Below are 17793 nucleotides of genomic sequence, written 5' to 3'. Positions count from 1 at the left end.
CCTGGGTGCCTGACAATGCTTTTATCCAACATGTTTTTTCCAGGAATTGACATTAAGTTGAGCATTCTTCATATTTCCAGCATTGCTTTTTGAAACTGCAATGACTCTCATCAGGTCAAGTGATTACTAGATCAATTAATGATTCCCTAATTTATTATTTTCCTATACCCACTAGTGTTTTTACTTCTGCTTCTGACAATGTGTTGGCTGCCTGATGAGAGCAAAAGATCCTTGGCAGGCAAATCTCTCTTCCCTTTCATTCTGGTATATGCCTGAGGAACACCTCTTTCTATTATTTTGCAGGTCAAAAGCTGGTGGTAAAAGGGAGCAGTCCCTCCCTGACAGTGAAAACTATAAAAATCAGCATCTGATTGTTGATCTTAAGGAACAGTTGAAACTTGAGTGTCATGGGAAGCAAGAATTTGGGACTGGAACAACTGAGTGAAGGAAAAACTCTTAATGATACTGGTGGAAATTCACCAGGAGAGAGAAAGGAAATAAAATTACAATTCCTAATGAAGAAAGAATGATTAAACAGCCACTCACTCTCCTTAAGGTCACTAAGAAGTTAATGACGCCGAGATTTCCAGGAAGCTGTCCAACAAATCAGGAAAGAGTGATGAGAAGTTTTGGATTCTTTGATACTTAGAATTAAAATCATACTCACTACCTAACTAGCAATCCCACCCTGCACACTTAAAATTATATTAAATCATTAAGGGTGAAAGACACATATAAAAAACCCAAACCAAACCAAACAAAAAAGCCATGCCAATGTCAAAGTCCTGCTGAAGCCCAAAACTGCTGAAGCCCAAAAAGCCTACATTTATTTCTGCTGTTCTGAATGGCAGAAACCTGTGAGTTGTCTAGAACCTCTTCTGAGAAAAACCACATAAACTGTCTTCCTCATTTGCACATTTTTCATGCTTTTAAGTTTGCTCTTTTTAAAAATTACATTAAGAATAACGGAGTATGTCAGCTCATCTGTAAGCCACTTTTAACATCAAGCGTTATATTTTAGCATAATATTCTGAAAAGCTTTCCTGGCAGAAGAATGATTTATTATTTAACCATATTTTCTTTCTCTGAATTTTACATTTACAAAAATCATTATTGTGGAATTCCTCTCTTTATATAGTTTGAAATCCATCATAAAATCATAAAAATGCTTCTTCTTTTAAATCTGATTCCCCAAGAATGCTGATATTTAAGAATTTTGGAAGGTAAATAATAATCTCTTTTTCATTTTGGCTATTCAAGATGGCCAAAATCTCCTGAAAAGAGCTCAGGAGATTTTTGGCTCAGCCAAAGCCAAATCAGAATCTTGCCTGGTTTAGCCTTAAACTGACAGAAATGTTAACCTAAAGCTGATCCAAAGCAAAATGCTGTGTTTGTATCTCTTTCCTATTAAAACCTAAGACTAGTCAGAACAATTCTCTGTTCATGTTACTATTGTTTCAGGGGATTTTGATGGTGCCTTCTGTAATCTTATTCCACAAAAGCAAGAGTTGATAGTATTTATATGCCTTTGAAATTTCATGTTTTATTTATGTTATTTGTGTATTATACTTCTGGGCTACTGTGATATCAGGCCTTGGGAAAATTAAACCCTTTTGCTGAACAGACTCCAAAATAGGTTTGGAAAGCACTACCACAATCCATGTTTACTGAAATATCAGCCTTATTACTTTTTTTCCATTATTAGTAGGATCAGTGATGGATTTGGCTGCATCTGGAGCAAGGATTTCGCTTTCTAATTTAAAGAATGATAAACAAGGGGAAGATAAACAGCTATGCAGGAGAGCAAGGTAACACATTTTTGCCGTTTTTGGCATTAGTTTAACCATTGCCAATATGGTGAACGGAGGGGGTCAGACAACTGTCAGCAAGGAACAGATGGACTAAACAGCAGCAGAACATTTTAAACAGTTTAGAAGATTATTACAAAAGTCAAAGGGTCTACAGAGTAGTATTGGGGAGCAAGGGAAAGACATGGAGAGGGAACTAACTGGCTCTTTGAAATTGTTCAGCAGGTGGTTAACATTACCTGGTACATGTGATATAAGAGTTACTGCATTAGAGGAAAAGCGGATGCATGCCTGGCAAGAGTTACTGCCAAAAGCAACTTCTGCACAGACTTTTCTGACCCACTCATGTTCCAGCAAAAAGTTTTCAGTCGTTCATTACAGCAGAGCTTCACGCCAGTAAGCACACCGGAGCTGAAAGTTTCATGCAGGTACCCAAAATGCGAGTGGCTGATAGCTACACTTCTTGAAAGAGGTCCCTCACAGCAGAAGTAATGTGTGTTGATGCTCACATCATTTCATCCTATTGTGATTCGAATACCTGCAAGAAAGACTCACTTACAAATGTTGTCAAGTTCAAATACTGTTTTTAGTTCCATGTGTTAAAACAAATTAAAACAAAAAGTTAAAATAAATTCACTGCTTCCTCAGAAGTCTCTTTAATAGATTCTAAGCATATTTGGGATAGAGACTATGACAAGATTTGCAGAGTCAAAATAATTAACGGAATAAATACGTTCACCTTAATTTAAAGCACTAGAAAGTTCTTGTCTGTCTTGTTGGGTTTTTTTTCCCCTGTCCAAAATGTTGGCATTTTTTTGACAAAAAACCAAAGGACAAAATGTTCATGGTTTAGGCTAGGGAGTAGGACTGCCTTTCCACCTCAGCCTGTAGCTTTCTGATAAAGACCCCCACAGAACACAGGAGCTCAGAGTTCAGCTTCTGTTAGATGATGGCAAACTAATCCACAGGAAAGCCCTGTTCATCAGACAGGACAGCTGAGTGCTTTCAGGCGCTGCTACTGACTCTGTTCCATTTTTTAATAATTAAACTTTTATTGAAACTTCTGTGTAAAACTCCTAAGAGTACACTGTGGAATAGCACTGACAGAAGGAATCAATGGAGGATCTTAAATGATACTTCAGATTTTGGATTCTCACCTGAGAGATAAGAAACCTGAGTTTAACTTAAGCCCTTTCATCATTCAGGCCAGGGATCTGAATCATGACCTTCTACCTCCACACAGGGATGTTTACCAGTCATAAGAAAAAACATCAAGCAAGCTAAAATTGCTTTCAGCCAAGCAGGTAGAAAACTTGAGTTTCAGACCTTTGCCAGTAAATTTTAAAATATTTTTAAAGTGACAAGGTCACCCAATTAACATCTCTACTATTTTAGAGGTGTTTTGTCTGACTAAGTGCACAGGATGTCAAAGAATTTCTTTCTTGCAGGCTGACAAGTACTTGGATATACATGGAACCTGGAAGTCTGAAAGGCAGAAAAATAAAATCTTAGGAATTTACATATGCCAGTGAAATGTACTGCAGTCATTCTCGTAATCCTGGTCACTGTATAGTAAACTACAAATTATAAGTCACATACTCTGTTTCCTTGTTACTTGGAAGAATGCTATTTGTCCATTTAAGTCAATCTCTCCCCAATATCTACTTTGGCTATCTGGCTAGAAGGAAAGCATGTTGCAATTAATGTTTTGTTTAGTGTTCTGCACAGGACACTTCTCAAGGAGTCTGAAATAGTGAAAAATGTAAACTAAGTTCTTAAGAACATTAATTTGGAGAAGCTTGAGCATGTCTGCATAATCCAAAAGCATGCTGAACAATACATCTACCTTTGTTAAAACCACTGGGCTGGATGAGCAAGGTCCCTTTGAGATTGTCAGACTGACTTCCTGGTTACTGCCTATAACCATATTGCTCACTAAGTCCTATTCTTAAAAAACAGTATATTTCTGTCCTTATTATTCTTATTAGAGGATTGTTTTGGAATCTCACTGCTGTGATAACTCTATAGTGTTGTCTAGTTTTCAGGCTAAAGTAATTTCTGATGAGTTTGCACACATTTCTTGCTGTGTCTGTTGCACCTTACCTCATATACCTCTCCTTCCACTAATGTATTTTTAGACAGTGTTAAGAAAAATGAAATTTAATAAGGATCTGATCAAACAAGAACGATCAGATCTCTTCCCTGCTTCACCCACACTTACTCCAAGCAGAGTTCATCTTTCTTGAGTATCAGTGGCCATAATCTTGGGGAGCATTTCAGAACTCATATCTGTCCTTTCTACAGTGACGCTACATGTGCCTACTTCTGCTGAGGTAAATAGAAATTGAATTTACCATCTCATGGCACTAGGACATGATTCATGCTCACAAGATAACTGAATCACTGCTTCATATCCTTCTCTCCAGCTGTTGAAAGCCAAAAAGCGCCTACTTTACATCTGTTCTTAGTAACTTTTCAGCTTAAATATTACATTTTATACTAATCATTTTTATTCCAATTCTATTCCTTGAGGCTACAAGATCATCTAGATATTAGTTATCTTTGAGATCTCAGATGTCCTTTATATTGATCACAGCTCCTAGCCCTGCATCCTCAGCAAATTTCACTGGCACACTCAGCAAGTGAAAATAGCAGAGTTAAGCTCCCTGAGGATTCTGTTTAATAATACTTTTTCTTGCAATCAATACTCATCTTTCAGTACTGCCAGCTTCCCCCTCCTCACTAGCTGGCTCCTAAACCATGTTACTATCAAGAATCTAATAGTCTCTGTCCTAACTAGTCATTCCTCATAACAGACTGGAGTTTTGGCCATAACAACTTAAAAACGTAATGAGACAAGGCTTTAGGGAAGGTTAATATTTCTTACTCAGTCAACTGATCTGAGCATGAGCATAAGGGGAAACATACAAGCATTACAACACTCAGGAAGAGACCAAACTAGCTTCTCTTCTCATTACTCAAAGAACAGGCTTTGTGTGTCTCAAAATACACCAAATAAACAGTTTGTCCAATAGAACATTACATATGTTCCACTTCTCCCTACAAATAATACCTCCCCTACCGCAACTCAGACCGGCAGACCTATTGCATCCCTCCATTACTGTCATTTGGTGTATGTAAAATTGTCAACATTTATTTAATAAACAATAAATGTGCCCCTTGACATAAAAAGATAAAGATAAACCAAATAATTTGGTCCTCAATTTTCAACTTAATTCTTTTCTTTAGAAAGATCGAACTATCCTTCCAAGTATCAGTTACTTCACTAGTTCCTTTTCATGAGTATTTAGTTAGAAATATATAAAAGGTGTAATATAAATTATTTCAATAGAGTTTGTTTATTCATTATCCCTTCCCAACCAGGTTCATTCTGCCCTGTATTGCACAGATGACTACATAATTAGCAAATTGCTATCTCCTCCCATTTTCTCTAGTGTGAAATAAACTTATATCAACAACATTTGAGTAGCGTAAGTCTTTCAAAGACAGGCTACTTTTGGTCAAAGAATGGGGGGGGGAAGAAAGAGAGGTCAGGACAGGAAGAAAGACTTACCTTGCTTTGCACTGGGTAAACTGTTTTGTTCCTTCATAATGAATTACTACGTTCCTTTGACTACTGGATAGGTTAAGGACTGAAGGAAGAAGCAAATTAGCACTGTATGGGTTGGCTTTTTTTTGGTTTTAAGGAGATACAGTCTGTAGGAGAAAACATGTTATTTTCATTTATAGTCATATGCATATTGAAACAGTGTTCTTCTAAACAGGACTTAACCATGTTTGTTCTCCTGTTTTCCTTCACTATCTGGTACTCACATGTCAGGAGCACATTTCTATTTCCCCTTACTTTGTAATATTTAACACATTTTAACACTTGAAAATAAGTTCTGACAGAGATATTTATACATCTCAAAATACATAAAAGAGATGTGAAGTTAATAAGTACATCACTACCTCTAGAATGAATTGTTAGGCAGTCCAAGAAAGATGTTATTCCTTAAACATCTGCAAAAATAAATCTGAATATTAGTTACCATGCACTCCTCCTTATTTTGTACTTCCAGCATTTTAAATGGCAAACAACCCATTCAAAGCTATATTGCTCCCTATCATATTCCACGAGAGTAAATAGGAATGATATTTTTAAAAAATGTCAAGAATTATGCATTCTAATGTTTCTGCATTTAGTTTGTTTTTCAAAAGATCTTGTCAGCAGGCATTAGTAGCCAGTACATTAGTACTCAGTCATTACATTAGTATTCGGTCTGTAGAAACTCAGAATAAACAGGGAATACGTAAGCTCTGCCAATCAAATTTCAATGGCCTCCTTTAGAGATGCCACAAACTGTCTGGTTAGGTAGCTTTATACAACATGACACAAACAGAACTCCTCCACCGTTTTCTCACCCCATCAATGCCCCCAAAAAATCTACAGCTAAAATCTTCAATGAAGCTAAGGTCCATGGTAAGCCCATTAGAGTTCATGGCTAAGTTACCTGAATAAAGACTGGCTAAAACCTTTACCACACTGAGTACTAACATCCTCTAACAGCAGTGCTTCAGCTCACAATTTGGAAAAAAAATGTAATAATGGCCTTGAAAATTATCCATAACTTGGTAACAAATACTGAAGGACGGTGAGGAGGTAAGGCATCCTTCAGTCTGGAGTTGATGGAAAATAAATATCATTTTAATAATATATATTGATGTAGCAAATATTGTGGGGTTTTTTAAACAGCTGTTACAATGATCACTGCAATGGATCCAAAAATTACACTAACAGCAGTTCAGCTACACCTGATTTTTTTTCTACAGAATGCCAAAACTCAGCTGCATATTTTCAGAGCTCTGCTCCAGCCTATTGCCAAACTGACTGGCAGTTCTTGCACTCTTGACAATGGTGATGTAGTTGCTAGTTTCAGCTAAAGAAGAAATTTTTCAGTGAAAGTTTTTTCCAATAGAAAGAAGGAGGAGGTAGTTATGTTGATTCACATTTACTTTTTTTCTTTGGTATCTGGTTTTGTTCAAACTCAACTACATTCGATATTTCTTTGTAAAGAAAAAAAAAAAAATTTCTTAATAAGCCTTTTAAGTATCTTATCCCAACACAGAACCCAGGTTTTACTCAGCTTATCTTCTTTCACATTTAATTACCATGTTCTACCTTCTAAACCTTCAGAAACTACCAAACGAAACCCCAAGAAACAACAGAGCATAAAAAAACTTGCAAAGTTTGCTAGAATGGTCAAAAGATATATTTCATGTGTAGCCAAGCATCTAAATGCCCGTCAGTAAAGTTATTGTTCCTTCATTTGACACTAACTTATACTTACCACTTACTCAAGTTTTCACCAAAACTGGTATGTATGGAACCCAAGATACTGGCAGTCATCTTATAATCTCATGCCATTGGTTCTACATTCATTGCCTTTCCTGTCTTCACCCTCTCACTCACAACCTACTACGTGCAACTGGTATGACTCTTGCCTAAAGCCTCTGGTGTTAGTGCATGATAGTTCTTGCTGTTTGGAACATCAGCTTTTCTGAAATGCAGTCAGACTTGAAGTGTTTGCATGGACAGATGCTCATAGCTATTGTGCTGACTGTGTCACAGGGGTTTTTGATCCTTTTCACAAGTCCATTTAGACCTGCTATTTAACTAGCACAAAATGCTTCCTTTAGCACTTCTATGACCTGAGTGTCTGGCAACTCCACTTTGAAATTTTCTCCCTCTCTTCACAAACACTAGAGAAAGGGTGATTCCACCCAGTATTTATATTCTGAGTGTAGAGATGTTTTCTTGCAACCCCGAAATAAAACTCTTAGAAATTAGTTTAAAGTCTATAAATGTATGAAGAGCACAAAAACTCAACGCAGGGCACAAACCAAACTAAAAGAAAAACATTATGACCTTTTTAAAGGTGAAGTAAGTTAATTTTGCTCTGAGGAGTAAACTCCGCAGCAGCAAAATAAGGTTTTTTTATTGCAGTAAACTTTCTTGGTTTTGGTACATTTATGATCCACTCTTGCTAACCATAGAGTATATTCAAAATAGCCGATAGAACCGAATTCCTCATAGGGCAACCTGGTGCAATTCTTTCCCCTTCCACTGAGTCTGCAACTTGAGTAGAGCTACGAGTTAGAGCTTGAGGGTGCATTTGTTCACATGTTCTTTTAATAATTTAGAGATGAAATCAAGTTGGCAACTCAGTGCTCGGCAAGAGATTACAATAGATCTCAGAGCATTCTTGCTCCAGGGTGGCCTTCTGCCTGTCTGAACATCTTAAGCTGAAGCTGCCTGAACAGACTGTGCTGTTTCTGGCAGGTTAGTACTGCAGTACTTTCCAGGTACACAGAAATTGCCATTTTTGTCATAGTATGACATCTTGTGGACTGCTGGTAGTACTACGAAAGGACTCACTGTTCTTAACCTAAATATTATTCACATCAAGTAAACTAGTACATGGAGTGCCTGTTTCTTTTAAAGCTGACTGGGTCATATACACAGCTGTCATCTATTTGTGGATAAAAAGCATTGCAGAGGATAAGCTTGTGAGAAAGGAGATACATAGGCAAAACCTATTTAATGTACAGGCACTAAGTCCTGTGATGGCAATGTGCAGGGCTCAGGATAGGAGAGCGCCTTTGGTCGCTCAGCACCTTACTGGCAAGGGGCAGGTTTCCAAGACTGGCTCATTCCTATCTTCGACCTACTTTTTTTCTGAACCTAGTTTCTGGCAAGCAGTCAGAAAAAAGGATGCGGATCCCCTGACATGTTGCCTGGTAGGCAGGTGGTAGCTCTCTCTTTCCAAACCTCTGAGGAATGAAGAATGAGAAAGGACAGACAATATTGAAGAGCTTGAGGGTTTTTTTTCCCCTCATTGCTAAAAATGCAGAGTATTCAGGATTATTTTAAGGTTTAGAGCATGACTAAAAAGCTTGCTTACAAGACACGTGAGCTTGCCTGGTTGTATCACTGGCCCGCATCACTACCTCCTGATTAACAGTAATGGAAAAAATCTGTCTGATCATTAAGCTGCTGACTACATTTGAATACATCCCTATATACAATTCATTTAAGTCTTTCCTGACTGACATATTCAAGGAAAACCTGGTGCTTTATTTCATATAACAAGACAGCACTGTGTTATGAGCTAGCAGAAAAGTTGAACTGTATGAAATCTATGTAGTCTTTTTTTCGCAGGAACTGAGGCCAATAGTTTTAGACAAAATGTTTCTTTGTTCTCAGATCCCTTTGTTGCTTTTTCATTTTACACACAGGGTCTCCAAATCTATTCCCTCTGTTTCAGGCCACCCATTAGCTATTCAGGTGTAAGAATATGCCATACGCCATTCCAAATGGCAAGATATTGTGAAGTGTGAATGCAGACAAGGAAAGGGAAAGGAGGCTGTACTTTACAAAAGAACAACAAAAACAATCACTATCATTTTTTAGATGATATTGTAAAAAACAAGTATCATGAAAAGGTACATTCCATTGAAATTGTGAAACATACTACCATTCATGAGGGTGAATGACTGAGATACTGTCTTTAGACTTTTCCTCCATAGTTGAACTTACCTTTACAGTTTTGACTGAGTAGGGAAATGCCAATATGCTCTGAGAACTTGGCAGGAGTTTCCTATTCTAATTTTATGGGTTTGAGAGAGGTGGAAGTTTTGTCTGGGTATATAAATTCTGGATCCGTAGTCTAAAGGAAGGGAAATTCCAAAGCTTTCTCTTCTCCATTAGTTTTTTTTTTTTTTTTTTTCTCGTGAAAAGCTTCATCAGCTTAATAATGGCTTTCCAGTTAAAGTCTCAGCAAGTACAGAGCAAATGCTTCAAAACTAGGATAAGATTAGGGGTAGGATTTAGCCCAAGATTAAGACCTCGTTGATAGTGAATACATCTCCACAGTACAGGAAGCCCAGACAGCTATCATGCTTTAGAAAGCTAAATTCAGCTGTCAGTCTCAGGCTGAATCCCATGCTATACTGGACACAGAGAAAAAGATGTGTAACTTGTTAAGTAACTGTCAGTGCTGGTCCAGTTTTGCAGACACATAGGTTAAAGACGACCAAAATAACCAGACTAAAAAAGTACAGTATCAGAGTTAGGTATGATTATTAAAAAAAAAAAAAAAAGAAAAAGAAAGAGATTTCTTTTCAAGGACATGCTACCAAAGTAATTGTACTCAATTGAATTTGACCCACATTGCATATTAAGCCTGGCACAAACAAGTATGAACATAAGGGGAGCTAGGAATGATGACGTAAAACACTAAATCTAGCATTCAGTGGAATCTACCAGCCTCACAGGGTCAAAAGCTGAGCTTTGGAGACCAGGGGGGAAACCAGGCTTTTTCAAATATTTGCAAAACTAGAATGTTATAAAATCCATTTGACTTTCTGCCTTAGCCATGCTTTCTAGTTCTCAAGTGATTGTTTAAGAGAAGCAAAAAAAATTATGTCCCATAGCTTATACATATTTATTACTGGCAGGCAGCTGAAAGTTAAATACTTGCATCTATATAAAAAGCTTAGGAATCAGTAAAATGATAAAGACCAGAAATATTAAACAAGAAGTGATCGGTAATTATTAAAAAAAACAACACAATGCAGTTGAATCTCCAGATTTCTTCCCTTCCTTCCTTTTCTATGATTTTTATTGGTTCTGTTAATCATTAATCCACTCTGTCCCTCTCCCCAACTCCTGGTTGCAGTTTGCACTGACCATTGGACTTGATCAGACCAGTCTGCCAGCTGTAAGGTCTGAAGAACATTAAATCATTCTGATGCTACTCTTAGTGGTCTGCTACATGTCTTCTGTGCCCTATGAGGATCTGAACCTGTATTGTCATTTCAGAAATAGATTTGCCAATAAGTTCGAAAGGGGTGCAGCACCTCCCTGAGGCAGGTGAGTCAGGGCTGGGTACCCCCTCAGCTGTCCACTAGCCAGCACAGACTGACTCAGCCTAGGAGAGAGTCAGGCTGCAATTCTGAGCAACTTGCTGAAGACAAGCCATCAGCTCAGAATTGTGGGTACAGAGGTGTACTCTGAATCCATGTGTGCACAAAAGTCTTCTGAGGAAGAAAGAGGCTTGAAAAGGCCTGAGAGATAGCAAGTGTTTGGGAGAGAGGTTATTGGTAGTTGAGCAGTACGCGGTTTGTCGCTGAGTTGTTTGGGAAAGTACCAGGGTCATATGGATACAGAGAAGAGGAGGAGTCAGGATGTAGGGAATGTGGGGAGGGAAAGAGATGACTGATAACTATTTTTCAATCCAAAGTGTATCTCCGGGACAAAAATTCACTGTCTGTTATCAGCTGTTACAAGCAGCTCTTACTAAGCAGTCACCAAAAAAGGAAAGCAGATAAATACATTTCCAACAGTTAGCTGCTCCAAGCACCAGGATGAAACTGTACACAACATTACAGCAGCACATCAAAACGAAAGTAGCTTCTTGTTCACAGGTAGTTATACTTTGCAGTACCCAGGTGTTCCCTGCTGCACACTTGCACAGGGTATGTGTCCTGGTTTTGGCTAGGATAGAGTTAATTTTCTTCCTAGTAGCTGGTCTAGTGCAGTGGTTTGGATTTAGTATGAGAATAATGTTGATAACATACTGATGTTTTCAGTTGTTGCTAAGTAGTGTTTATACTAAGTCAAGGATTTTTCAGCTTCTCATGCCCAGCCAGCAAGAAGGCTGGAGGGGCACAAGAAGTTGGGAGGGGACACAGCCAGGACAGTTGACCCAAACTGGCCAAAGGAATATTCCATACCATATGATGTCATGCCCAGTATATAAACTGGGGGGAGATGGCCGGGAGGGGCAGACTGCTGCTCGGAAACTGACTGGGCATTGGTTGGCAAGTGGTGAGCAATTGCATTGTGCATCACTTGTTTTGTATATTCTAATTCTTCTAATAGTATTATTGTTATTTTATTATTATTATCATTATTATTATTTTTATTTTCTTCCTTTCTGTCCTATTAAACTGTCTTTATCCCAACCCACAAGTGTTACTTTTTTTTTCAATTCTTTCCCCCATCCCACTGGGTGGGGGGAGTGAGCGAGCGGCTGCATGGTGCTTAGTTGCCAGCTGGGGTTAAACCATGACAGTATGCTCACTTCTGGTAAACCGAAGTGTTGGAATTGTTTGGAGTCCTGCACAATTAGTTTACTGGTGGAGTCATGCTTAATATAGACATGCTTTAAATCCCAACCATTAAACAAGTATGATCCAATAAAATTCTAGTGTCTTCTACGGTTTCTGTAAGAAACTGTAAACCAAACGGATAACACAAGGGGAGAAACGTCCCTCCACCTAGAACTGAATTCCGTGCAAGAGGAACAAAATGAATCTAGACCACATAACACTTAAAGTTGAAGGACACCTTCTGATTTCAGAGGAAAAAACCTTGTACATTCTTGAGCACCAGCAGTATGATATTCATAGAATCACAGAATCATTTAGGTTGGAAAAGACCTTTAAGATCAAGTCCAGCTGTAAATCTAACACTGCCAAGTCCACCACTAAACCATGTCCCTAAATGCCACATCTACACATCTTTTAAATACCTCCAGGGATGGTGACTCAACCACTTCCCTGGGCAGCCTGTTCCAGTGCTTGACAACCCTTTTGGTGAAGAAATTTTTCCTAATATCCAACTTAAACTTCCCCTGGGGCAACATGAGGCCATTTCATCTCGTCCTATCACTTATTACTTGGGAGACCGACACCCACCTCACTACAACATCCTTTCAGGTAGTTGTAGAGAGCGATAAGGTGTCCCCTGAGCCTTCTTTATTCCAGACTAAACAACCCCAGTTCCCTCAGCCGCTCCTCATAAGACTTGGTCTCTAGACACAAGTTGCCTTAAATCATTATTTCACTCTTCTGAACAGATATCTAATGCCAGATCAAGTTGTACTTCATTTATATCAGGTCAAAGGCAATGTTTAACTTCGCATGATTATGAAGTCTATGATTTTGCTCTAAATTCCTGACCAATAATTGTTTTTAAATGCTTATAATAGAATTTTATTTTTATTTTTTTAAAAAGCAAAGCATAACTTTCTAGAACTACAGAGAAAGTGATTGCTATAACATTTGGACAATAACTGTTTCTGTCTGGATTTAAGCAGCAGATCCTAAGCATTGCAGTAGGTCAGGAATATCATATCAATCATTTTTCACAAAAAAGAAGTAAAATTGTGTAGCATCTCCTGTCTGACAGAGGTAGTCAGAAATGACAGAATGAACCTCATGATTTTTCCCAAATTAGTTTAATCACTCCCATATGTTACAAACTATGCATTTTTTTTGTCTTGGCCAACAAAATTGTACAAGCATTGTTTTAGGCCTAGTAAGGAAGAGATAGCTCTCACACAAACATGTTTTACACCTGAGTCACTTTGTGATCAAACCATTTAGTCTTAATTGTTTGTTTTAAAACCAGATCTTAACTACATTAGGAAGAATGTGGTTCTGTTAGTGGACACAGACCAGGCTTGAGTCATTACAGAAGATGTAAACAAACTGGATAGCGTCCAGAGAAGAGTAATAAAAATTATAAGAGGTGCAGAAAATGACCTATGAGGAAAGGTTGAAATAATGGAGCTTGTTTAGTCTAGAAGAGTAAAGACTGAACTGGGACATGATCACAGTCTTCAAATATGTATAATGCCCTTTTTATAGAGGAAAATGACCAACTGTTGTCTATGTTCACCAACGACAGTGCAAGCAATAATTTACAAAATTTGCAACAAAGGAGACTAAAGTTTGATATTAAGGACAGACCTCCAACTAGAGCTAGCTAAATCACAGGATTTCTGGTTTGGAGAAGTTTCAAAAGGCTTGTCAAGAGTAAATTGAAGTTTTGGACTGAATCAGAATACTAAAAACAGTACTGCAAAAATTAAGGCATTAAGGTAAACGACAATCAGTCAAGAAGGATTAAATGTGATAATTTATCTTAGAGAGAACTTTCTCATAGTTGCTTTAAAATTCTGTTAAACCATTAAAAGCAGTTTTAATTGCTCAGAAAACTTGGAGAGGCTCTGTTGGGTGTGGAGAAGTCTTTTTAATGCTTGCTATTCTTAAATCTGATGGGATTTCTCCATATGTGGCATATTTTATGTCTTATACAAATATATGGTATATGGGTATTGACACAGCAGAGTCCTTTACTATACACTTAGAAGTGGAGCCTTTTAAAACAAAAAGACAGCTTTTATTCTTTAATACTATATAATAAAACTGCAGAAAATATCCATATAGTTTGATTATCTTATAAACAAAGCAACTATAAACATAAAGTGGCCTCCTTTGGAAAGAAAAAATGCTGTAAGTTTAATTCCATCCACTCATTATCAGAATCTGTGTGTATAAATCAAGAATATCCTATGAAATACTTATTTAAACAAAAGTCAGTTTTGCAGTTTATTCAAGAGGACATTAAACTTAACTGGCTTCAAAAGCGTCTCTCCTCTATAAGTAGCTGGGATAGATAATGCATACATATACATACTTAAAAAAACATACACACACATTTCCAATACATATGAAAACACTAGGTGGTATGTATTACATGAGTATTTTCTGTCTTTTCCCCAGAAACTTTACATTAATTTCAGTTGAAGAGGAAACAAGGGTATCTGATGGAAGTCTAAAGATTAGCTATAGTCCTATATAGACACTGCATAAATCATGTATCTCTATTATTAACTTAAATATACCATCTAAAAGTTAAAAGATACATATTTTGAACACAAATGTACAATGTACAGTTCAGAACTATAAACCAATTCAAACATCTTTTCATCCTGTCAAGCTGGGAAAAAAAATCTTTAACTTTTAGCATCCAATTTAAGTGTTCACAATAAATTTCTTACACTTAATATGGATATTATTCTTGGAAAGATAGCCTAGCACCTGAAAGATGTTAAAACACAGAACATGGCTGTTAGGATAAAATTTATGGAAATTAATGGCATATGGAGATATGCCAAACAAACACTCCTGTACACTAATACTCATTACAGTTGGTTGCCTGCAGAAGGAATAAGTTTCATATATGGAATTAAAAAACTTTCATTTTGATCACGGGCACAGAAGCTGGAGTTAGGATTAACCATTTATGATAAATACTGGGAGTGTAAGTAGCATCATCCAATCCAAAAGTCCCAAGTAAGGCCACATTCATTATGTGACAAAATCTACACCATAAGCCTGTCCGGAATACAGTTAAATACAGTTAAACTTGGACTGTTTCCACAAGCTAGGTTAAAGATGGGGAATCTACTTACCAGAAGCAGAGGCTGCTTTGAGATATGCTGTTTGCATGTATAGCCACAGCAGACATCAAGCATTTAACCTAAGAACTTTTTAACTGTAGCTACAGCCACAAGGTACTCGACCCTATGTATGGTCTTTGGAGAGAGATTGCCTCTGTTCTCCTTACTCTGGGAATGCCTCTTTCTTGCTTAGAGAGCATGCAGGAAAGGAGAGACTGTTCTACCACTCTGCCACAGGATGCATCTTACCTGTAAGCCTCCCATATAGCTCAGTAGCTCTGCGAACTGCAGAGCTAGGAACATACTGGAGGCTGCTGAAGAAGTGGCTTCTGCCTTTGCAACGTGTGCCCACATTACATCATGTGGTTTCACCTTGCTGTGATGTAGGAAGTCCTAAAACATCCCAAAGCCATTGAGACACCCAAAATCTGCAGCAGGAGTAAAGTGGTGAAAGGATCTTCAGAAACACTAATGTTCTGTCTAAACAGGAAGTTCAATGCATGTTTAAACCTTTTGATATATATAATGTTGCTTCTGTTATAGACAAGCATTTCAGGAAAAGGAACAGGACGCATAATCACCTTAATAAATACTACATTTGACAGAAATTTCAGAAGAGCACAACGTGCACATTTATCTTTCATTCTGGTGCTTAGGTACTGCAGTGGTGATCAGGAAGTACTGGAATCTCCCCTGGAGATTTATGCTACGTTTAAGCAAGGGACTGAGGAGAACTTGCTAGAGTCTTGGGTCCAGATTGACAACTTAATTGTATCTTGACTGCACGTCAGGATGAAAGCCAAAAGTGCACACCTTACTCTACACTACACTCAGGCTCCTACCAAACGGGGAATCAGAATTGTGGAGTACACCTACTCAAGTTCAGATACAGCTGGAGAGTTTGGTTTGAGCTTATCTCAAGGGAAAATACAATCCTTGTTTTCCAAAGGCCATAATTCTGACCTGTTTCTTTCCCTCTGAGAGGAGCACTACTGACATTTTTAATGGAAAATAAGAATGTTAAAAAATGCCTCCTTATATATTCCCAAGTAGCCTTAAATTTCAGGAAAATCTAATGAAGAACAGTCACCATATGTCATAGTTGTCCTTTGCTGCCATGCTAGCAACTCCTCATTCATTAAAAAAACCCACACAACAGATAAACATGTAAACATATAATATTCAGGCAGAAGTTCAGTAATTAATTCTCAGAACATATTTTCCTACCCTTTTATTTCATATGGCATTCCATCCACCTGACAGCATTAAAGTTCTGGGGAAGGAACATATCTTTTAAAAATCTCTGTAAAGTACTTTGTATTCTTTTATAAATATAGAAAAATTCAATAAGAACACCTGAATTTGATGTAATAGGATGTGGAAACAAGTTGCTGAGTTCCAATGGTACATATTCATAGCCTTGAATAAAGGTCCTTAAAAGCTTTTTGAAATCAGAAGGTCATTTACCTAGACAATCTGGATAGTCCTCTATGATGTGGTGCTTTCAAAGCTAGAAATTTACAACTCTACAGCATGCTATGAGCCTTAGTTCAAAATATTAGATTATACTAATTTGGGGGAGTGGCACATTGTTAGTACATGTTTTATATTATTCTAACATAATTGAGCTTTAATCTAAACTACCAGAGTTCAACTCTGGTGTTACACATTTTGTTCCCTATAATTAAGAGAACAAAATTAAGAGAATAATAAAACAGTTCCAAGGTGAGGGCCTGGTCAGGGACTAGTTGCTGTTTGGTGAACGCTTAAGCATATGGCTTATATTATGCCCTGTAATATTTTAACATTGCACAAGTGTGCAGTTCACTATGGAGAACATGTTAAAGCAGTTTGTTTCTTAAGGAACACTGCCCTATTGTAATTTAAACTTACATAAACACACTGGCAATATAAATTACTATTAAAGTCTCCCTTATGTACATTGTAAAGCCCTCCTGTGTTGTCACTGAAGATAAAATTTGCATTAGACTTGACAACAGCCCTATATAACTTTCAGAGGAGCTCTATACACAAAAGATTTAGGGAAATCCACAGGTAGGAAACCAGGCAAAACCCAACCAGACCAATATTTTAATTTTCCAGCACTAACTGCAGCACCTCCCCTTCACAGAGGATTTAAAATAATGAGTTTTCTGTTGCAACATAAAAGGTATTTGTGTTTGCACAAGGGTCTACATATAAGAAAGCCTAAAAATACCATTAAAAAGATGTAAGATAAATGAGACTTACATATTTGCAAAACCTAAAAGAAACTTAGAGCATAGCAATTATGTTACTAGATCATCTTGGTGAATCATAGGTAGATTGCTACAGGTGGAGGAACATCCTCAGCTGGAGAGTTCATCTGAGACACATCTGGCCACATTACTGACAAATCCATCTCTAATTCCAGCTGTGGATCTGGCCCATTGCCTTTGAGTTAAATCCTCCCTTAAGAATGGCATTCATTGTCAGACTGGAGTAGTTAAGTGTTGTTTTTCTAGACTTGAAAAATCCTAAGTTACTCATCAGACCTCCATATTCAGCCATTGGACAAATTGGTACAGAGGTACACTACACAAAATTTACCATCTGAACCCTGCATGAAAAATAAAAGTTTTCAGAGGTAACTATGTATATAAAATGAAAAACAGGTGCTACTTCTTAAT

This window comes from Gymnogyps californianus, chromosome 2, assembly GCF_018139145.2.
Source record: "Gymnogyps californianus isolate 813 chromosome 2, ASM1813914v2, whole genome shotgun sequence".
NCBI classification, from domain to species: domain Eukaryota; kingdom Metazoa; phylum Chordata; class Aves; order Accipitriformes; family Cathartidae; genus Gymnogyps; species Gymnogyps californianus.
The sequence above is the reverse complement of the archived record's forward strand: the minus strand, read 5'-3'. Positions refer to the sequence as shown.